A 9,180-nucleotide genomic window follows, 5' to 3' on the forward strand; every position below is an offset into this window, starting at 1 on the left:
CCACAGGGAGTTACAATGGGTATTAGGAGTACACACTTGACGAAAGCGAATGGGATAAGTAAACTTGCACTTCCACAAAAGGTTTTGATTTCTAATTCTAATTTTAGTCTAACAATTGTAAGCTACAAAAAGAAACTAGAAACAACTAATTATTTTTGGTATTTTTCCAATTAGTTAAAATGCCTAGGGATGTGACCATGACCTAGGTATTCGCCTAATGGGTTAAATATGTTAATATTTATTTTGTTGATTGGGGTGTACTATAGCTCTCAACTCTACATTACTCACTCAATGCCTCTCAGTCAAAGAGTGATTTTGCCCAATTCGACTTTGTTTACCATAAAATCTGAGTAATAATTAAATTTATATTGTGGTTTTAAAGATGTCATTTAATCTAGTACTAAATGTAAATAAGGAATCAGGTGTATAAATTAAAGAGTAAAGTAATCCAAACCAGTGTTTAAGCAAGTCTCGACCTCGAGCTATGGCAACCTCGAGGTAGGTGAATAAGAACAGTAAAATAATAAGGCAATTTAGAAGAAAAGTAAGCAAGAAAGTGATGTATGTATATTCTTTTGCCAATGATTCATACGTTACAAATGATTGATATCCCCTTTATATAGTAGGGGAATCCCAAATAAGGTACACTTCTAATTGTAGTAGGGAATCTTATTATATAGCTGTCTAATCGCCTAGTACAAATCTATTTCGGAATTTACGGGAATCTCACTCGTTCTATTACAAAATCATAACGGTATTATCTCGAGGTTGGTCATACTTGGCCTCGGTTCATCGAGCACTTCAATCTTCGAGTCTTGTATTCTGCCATCGGGCTCGAGCCCGATCTATTTCGAACTAGTTCTCGAAGCGATCCCTTGAGCCTACAAAATCAGATATACCCTATTTTTACCGTATACAGATAGTCCCCGTGTTTCTTAGAGTAAGATGATAAGAAACGATTTGATCCTTGGTCCTCTGATGCCTCGATCGTGATGTCAATCCAGTGACGTCAGTGATAGAAATGATTGAAAGGTCGCATCGAAATAGTTCCCAAGGTCATTAATTGAAGGCGGCTGATGGTCGGCCATTGGCTTCCTCAAACTGTTGAAGCAGCCACTATAAATAGGTTGATTTCACAACCTTTGCAATCTTTACTTCTCAAACCTTTCCCAAATCTTTACTAGCTTCTTCATCCTTTTGAGCCCATCCCTTTATTCAATTTGTGCTTGCTGCAACACCAACTTCTCCTCTTCTATTGAGTTTCACAATAGTGATGGCTAAGATATCTAAAACGGTTCCTCAAAAAGGAAAAGCCTCCTCATCATTGTGGTCGACCGGTGGTAGAATGGAGGTGGCACCTTGTATCGAGGAGTGCATCCTTGGGCCATGCAAGCTATCTTCCGATTTCATAATCGATAAGCCTGCATCAGTTCCAGGCCGATGCGAGCCTATGTCCCGATACCTCTTCTCGATAACTGAAGACAATCTTAAGCAGGTAAAAAATGACTGCAATAGAGAGGATAAGGAGGTAGTGATTCCTTCCCTTGAGGAGGATATCACCACCCATGTGGAAGGATACTTAAGCATGTATGCTTATCCTTTCACACTAGGTCCCGTAGACCCAGTTATTCTTGTTCAGTCACCTATATCAGGTGACACTTGGCCAGATCCACCCTTATTTCTGGCACATTGTCAATTTGCCGAGGTATTTTTTGAGCAAGGTCGAGGGGATGTCTTTTACCCTCGACTATTTGATCAGGTTATACAGCCCTCGCCTCTATAGAGGTGGGTTGATAAAGCTCCAGCATCGATCCTTGAAGGCGATGTTCTCTAGCATCGATGAGGACAAGGACCGAGGATGGATGGGTCGATTCGCCCAAATCAAGACCTCCGACCTAATTCCTACCGAGAGGATGCCATTCCCCGGGGAATGGAACATGAAACGTAAGTACAACCCCATCGATGATGCTCACTACCCTGCTTTCTCTATTCTTCTTCGATCTAATTTCTTTTTGATGGTGCAGCATCCCCTTGGTTTCCTGGTGTGATTCCGGACCTCACAGGTTGAGTTCGACAACTGGCCTCCACTTCCTCATATGCTGAACGTTGTTGGCGAGATTTGGCCAAGGGTTGATGGGAAGCTAAAAACCATGGTGAGTTCCTTTATTCATATGTTGACGAATCTCTGCAAAATACATACTTTCCCCCTATGCAGGCCTCAGAGACATTGTTGTTATAAGGCCGCCTTCGCTTGGTGAAGAGGAAATCCTGAAGCCGAACAAAAAGAAGAAAAGGAAATGGGATTCGCCCCCAAGTTCCCCGAAGTCCAGGAAAAATAGGGCTCGAAAGCCTAGGGCTGAACCTGCATCCCTATCTGCTGACGTGGTCCAACAACTTCAGGATGATGAGGAAGAAGAAGAGGATGCCGACTGATTGCTGGTAGCTCAGAAGAGGGGAAACACTAAAGTTTCAAAGGCTGCTGAACCGGCGGTGGCTGATGCAGTTTAATCTTGAGCTGAAGAAATCTCGGAGGGGAGCTCGAGTAGAGTCACCGAGCCACAGGGTGATAAAAATGCACCTCGTCATAAGGAACATCTGGTGGATGAGCCCGAAGGGCATAATTCTGAGGCCATCCAAAGAGAAGATAATGTCCCAAGTGAATCACTTGGGATAATTAACATATATGATTTGCCGCCCAACCTTGTGTTCTCCGAAGGGTAGTTCCGAGATGCTCGGGCCATGAAGACGCCCGATGTGGGGAAGACCCACAAAGGGAATGATATGTTCTGAGAATGCTTTGTGTGGGTCGAAAATGGTCCCGACTCGGATGCTTCGTTTATTTTTGACGAGGCTCAGCGGCTTCTTAAACAAGTAAGTTTCCGCCTCCATAATTATGTTCGTGTTTTATTCTCATTTTTCTAAGTCTGACTTCTTTTCTTTATGTGAAGGCTGTGACGCTCCATCGACAAACACTTTCCAAAGATCGGGCCGAGCTTGCCCGATGCAAGGGCAGACTCAAGAAGCTCGTGGAAGAGAAGCACAACCTCAAACTCCTCTACGTTCAAAAAGAGAAGGAAATGAGGGACCTTCGTGCTGCTCTGACGAGGCACGCCAAGAACAGACAAAGCTTATTAAGCAGGTAATGTAACTTTTTGGGAGTTTTCTACGTGTTCATTTGAATTAGCGATTAACACTTTAACTTTGCAGGCCCAATAGAAGGGCGAGCTGGTAGAGCAGTTTCGAGAGGAGGTCAAAGCGAAAGAAGCCGAGACCCTAGGGTGGAAGCAGCATATGGATTGTCTTGCCTCGGAGAAAGACACTCTTCGGGCCCAGCTAACTTCGGTCGAATGCTAGCTTCAAAATGTAAAGGGGGAAAGCTTGGCCCGAAGCTGAAAGATTGAGGAGCTCGAAACTAAATCCGCCTCTAAACTTGCAAAGGCTAAATCTAAGGCAGAGGTATTTGTGGGCTCTTATCGAGCTGACGTCGAGGCTACCAACATTCGGGCACAGGAGATCTCTATCACTGCTGAGGTCAAATTGTTGTGTGATGTCGATCATGCTAGGCGACAATCCTGGAGAGAGACACTCGAGGAATTGCATGCTCGATCTCTCAGCTGATATCGAAAAGGCAAAAACTTTGAAGGATGAGGCTACCGCTTTACTCTCCGATGATGAATACTCTGATAGTGGTTCCAAGAGTGAAGGAGATGATGATGAAGTCCCCGAGGAGGAGGTTCTCGAAGATGTGGCTCCCAAAGATGCGACTCCCAAAGTAGACTAGGCCCTTAGGATTTTTTGTTTTGTTTTTTGTGCAAGGCCCCTTGTGGGCATTGTAAATACCTTTTATGTATATAAGGAATTCCTTTTCTTTCTGCTCCATCTCCTATTTGTTGTAAAGTCTACGTTGTTTTCGTTTTGTGAAATTTTTTTGATGTTATAACTTCAATAATTGAGTGAGCACTAGCTCAGACTTAGAGTAAAACAAATCATTAAGTTTTTTAGTAATTAATGGGAAATCTTTAAACTTATAATAGAATACCTCTTAAGGTTTTTTGATGAATCCCCGAGCTATGCTTAAGTCAATTTTATACTAGCTCGGGACGGTAGGACCCTTAGGTCCAATTTGAGTGAGAACAAGGTCTTGTACTCTAAATGTTTTGGCTCTTAGGTTCTTTTAGGTTGGGCCGATATAGCCTTTGAGAGATGGCTATTATTTTCCCTTTTCAGCTTAGAAGACTTAGTAAAAATTTCTTTATGCCTTGGCATGCATTTTTTACCCATTGGGTTGTTTGAGGGGTTAGTGTCGATCAAAACCATTTTGTTTTTTGTACCTTAGCACAAGTTTGTATTTGAATAATTCGATACCTTTTAAGGGTTTTCGAGGGCTGATTTTATCGAAGTCTTTTGATTATTTTGCCGAGGGTAGCCTTTATTAACCGGTTTTCAGAGAATTCGAAGGCCTATTTTTATTGCGGGATTCGGACATCTCCGAGCCGCGTTATTTAGGTCGTAGCTTTTAGTATGGCCGTAGCCTTCGGGTGTGCCTTTTGGACTTATTTCTTGATAAAATTTCGAACTTGTACAAAATGTTAGTCCCCGAATATGATGGCCTTGGACTTTACGTCGAGGGGTACCTCTTTGAGGTCTTATGAATTTGAGTTTAGATAACTCGAATGTGTTGATTGTCGATGACAGTCCCTGAGTATTCGAGGTGTATTTGCGTTTTGGCCATTAAGCCATTTTTTACAGAATCATAAGTATTTGATATAGAAATAATGCTTCTTTGTATAATTCATATACGCATACATATTTTGACATCGAGACTCGACTATTCCATATGGACACGGTTCATCTGACCATTTGGCCCATTACAAAGTTTTCCTATCGAGACCCTTTTTGGCGTGAAGTATTTTTCTCGAAAATATAACCTCCGAGGGTGATGCCTTCCCAGTATTAGAGGTTGATTGAAAAGAAGCCTTGGATACTGGTGAGTTCTCCTTAGGTAGCACATAGTTGTTGCCTCGTTAAAAATCTTGCCAGAAAAATCCATTTGGGATAAACCCGATCTAAGGGAAAAATAGTGCAACGCGTGCTTTAAAACCTAAGGTCTTCATGTAGAAGGGTTCTCTCGACGTCTTCGATGGAACACCTATAATAAGTTAGTATCAAATACAAAAGGAAAAAGGGAGAAGGTCATACCTCATCAATAATATCGTTTGAGTGGTGATACATTCCAATTTTTTGGCAATTGTTAGCCTTCCATCGTGCCAAGTTTTTAAGATCCTTTTCCGATGGCTCGATATGGTCCTTCCTAGTTTGGGCCTAGTTTTCCTTCATTTGGGTCTCAAGTATTGAGGGTGACTTTCCTTAGAACTAAGTCCCTGATTCCGAAGTGTCGAAGGTTGGTTTTTCTATTATAATATCTCTCGATCCTTTCTTCTGTGCAGCCATTTGAACAAGTGCAGCTTCTCATTTTTCATCTCATAGCTCGAGGCTAGTATTCATAGCCTCGTGATTTGATTCCTCCGATGCATGTAGAAATCTGGCGATGGGTTCCCCAACCTCGATTGGAATTAAGGCCTCGGAACCATATATTAAAGAGAATGGGGTTGCTCTCGTTCTGGACTTCGATGTTATTTGATATGCCCAAAGAACCTCGGGTAGAACTTCTCTCCATTTCCCTTTAGCGTCGTTCAACCTTTTCTTTAGGTTTTGAATGATAGTCTTGTTTGTCGATTCGGCCTGTCCGTTTCTGCTCGGGTGATACGGCATTGATAAGATCCTCTTTGTTTTGTTGAAGATTCAATGTTAAACTAGCTACAAATTACTCAAAATAGACTAAAACCGCCGTTCACGTGCTCTGCTAAGATAAAGATACCCTAAAATGTGAAAAAGAAGTATTTATACAAGGCCAACTTTTCTGGAAAAAAATACCCCCGACGGAGGTACCGCAGTCCGCAAGAAATGGACTGCGGCCGCCGTGAGGCTTTTTGGCTTCTAGTTTTGGTCTCTGAATCTAGCCACCACGGACCGCATAAAATGCACCGCGGCCGAGGTAGCTTCACCGCGGTCCGCATAAAATGGATTGCGGACCGCGGTGTCTTGAAACTTCCAAAATCCCAGCTCTCTGAATTCCATCTCCGCGGACCGCAACAAATGGATTACAACCACGATGAGGCTACTGTGGCCGCCAAGAATCTGTCGTGGACCGCATTGCTTGAGCTTCCAAAATTGCATCCCTCTGATTTTCCACCACGGACCGCAATAAATGCATTGTGGTCGCGGTGGGTCTATTGCTGCTACAGTGGATTTACTGCTGTAGTAGAGCTTTGACTTGTTCTTGGTACTTGAGCAGGTTTCACTCCTTTTTGAGCTGGTCTTGACTTCCTTGTCACTTTTTGACCAAACACTTCAAACAAGCACAACATGTAAGCTTTCGGGATTACATGTATACATTTTTAGTCTAAAACTCAATCAAAAATGAGTATAAAATAGACTAGAATCCCTAGTTATCAATAAACTGAACCCTAGGGGGCTCCCAGCTTGTCGTCCTCGACCCTGATCTTCGATTGATAATGATTATGCACGTCTACCCATGTTACAGTTGGATACTCGATCAGACTTTTCTTCAACTGTCGTGACGCGATCGAACTCCGCTCGTTCAACCCCTGGGTGAAAGCTTAAATGACCCAATCATCTATGACTGGCGGTAATTCCATTCGATCCATTTGATATCAGGATACAAACTCCCTTAGCATTTCATCACCTCTCTCTATTATCTTAAAACGTTCGATTACCTTGTTGCGACCTTTATGGCCCCGGCGTGCGCCTTCACGAAGGCGTCTGCTAACATAGCAAAAGAGTCGATGGAATTTGGTGGCAATTTGTGATACCAAATCATTGCTCCTTTTGACAAAGTTTCCCCAAATGTTTTCAACAAAACTGACTCGATCTCATCATCATTTAAGTCGTTTCCTTTAATCTCGCATGTGTACGAAGTGATATGTTTATTAGGATCGCTCGTCCTATTGTACTTAGGTATATCTGGCATACAGAACTTCTTAGGTATGGGCTTCGGAGACATACTCTGAGGAAATGGCATTTATACGAACCTTTTGGCATCCAAACCTTTTAAGATCGGGGGTGCCCCCGGTATTTGATCAACACGAGAGTTATATGTTTCCACTTTCTTGTAATTACCTTCAATTTTTTTCCCTCCCGATTCGATTCTCTTGGTGAGATCCTCGAGCATCTTCATAAATGCAGGATCAATCCCCGATCCATTACCGTTCGACCTTTATGGCATAGGCTCAGTACGGTGAGTGATTTCTGGTTCAACCACACTCGGAGTTTTATGTTGACTTTGAAGATGAGAGATAGCACCATGTAGAGCCTGTATCATCTCGAATATTACCTGGAGGATAACTCCCCCGTCTCCTACACCCTGTGTTCCTTGGCCACCAGATCGAGCTTCCCTGCGTACACTTTCTCTAGGGTCTACGCCTAAGTCCGCGTTCAAAGTAATGTGCGAACTAACATCGACTGGCTCGTCAATCGGCACTTCCCTAAGGTTAATCTATGGTACACTAGCTCCCGAAGCAACTACATTGTTGTTTTCCCCGTGAAATCCAAGACCATCATCACCATGTATGGGTGCATTTTGCGAGTTTGACATGTTTTAACCTGAGAACAAAATTCTTTACAAGAACAAGTGTGAAAATAACGTGTGTTATTAGAATCAATACTGAATAAATCACTATTACCCTTAGCCCCACGGTGGGCGCCAAACTGTTTACCCTAAAATCTGAGTTACAATTAAATTTGTATTGTAGTTTTAAAGATATGTGATTTAATTGAGTATTAACTGATAAATAAGGAATCAAGTGTATAAATTAAAGAGTAAAGTAAGTCAAACCAGTGTTTAAGCAAGTCTCGACCTCGAGCTATGGCAAACTCAAAGTAGGTGAATAAGAATAGTAAAATAATAAGGCAATTCAGATGAACAATAAACAAGAAAGTGATGTACGTATATTCTCTTGCCAATGATTCATGCATTACAAATTATTGGGATCCTTTTTATATAGTAGGCGAATCACAAATAAGGTACATTTCTAATTATAGTAGGGAATCTTATTATACAGCTTTTTAACCACCTAGTACAAATTCGTTCTAGAATTTACTTCATGATCTTAGGGCCACTGTAGGAATCTCGGTCTTTCTGTTACGAAACCATAATAGTATTATCTCGAGGTTGGTCATAATTGGCCTCGGTATTCATCGAGCACTTCGATATTCAAGTCTTGTATTCCGCCATCGGGCTCGAGCCTGGTCTATTTCAAACTTGTTCTCGAAGCGATCCCTTGAGCCTACGAAATCGGACATACACAATTTCGACAGTATACAGACTTTCTCAAGTTTAAATGGGTATCAAACAAAATAGTTGATATGAGCTCAAGTCGGGCTCTCACTATATCTAGTTTGAACCCTTTAATTAGGCTAATCAAACTCTCAATTAACTCAATTCCTTGTTAGCCGAGTTATCCTAGACTAGGTCCATTTTTCTTAAGTAGAGACTAAGTAAAAAAAGCATGAATCAATATTTACAACCATTAATTCTAAAATTGAAGCATAAAATAAGCTAAATAATCAATACTCAATCATAAATAAGCATTAAATTAAATACCCATAAGGTTTATACACTAGGGTTGGGTTACAACCCTAGTAAAAGTCTAGCTACTCATAGTAGAAATTTAAGAAAATAAAGAAGAAATTCTAATTAAACTCATAATCAAGGATTAAAATGGTAAAAGATAATGTTTAAACACTAAAATAGTCACAAAATTCCTAAAATGGCAAAATGTGTTGGCTACAGCAGCTCAAACTTCAAAACTTGACCTAAAAATATGAAACTCATCTATTTATAGTGGGCCAAAATTCGCTAACAAAATGCCCTTCGAGAGGTTTTGTGGTCGCACAATTCCATGAGCGGCCCGTTGATTTCTTCAGTTGATAGGAGCCTGGATTCTGCAGCCGCACATTTCTGGGTTTGTGGTTGCAAAGCATCTTCTGTGGCCGCACAATTCTTGTACGGTCCGCACTTCAGCAAGGCTTCAGGACTTGATCTTTTGTAGACTCTCTGAATTTTGAATCATTTGTCAATGCAGGCCCTGTTCTGCGGCC

The sequence above is a fragment of the Nicotiana sylvestris genome, chromosome 2 (genome assembly GCF_000393655.2).
Source record: "Nicotiana sylvestris chromosome 2, ASM39365v2, whole genome shotgun sequence".
Taxonomy (NCBI): domain Eukaryota; kingdom Viridiplantae; phylum Streptophyta; class Magnoliopsida; order Solanales; family Solanaceae; genus Nicotiana; species Nicotiana sylvestris.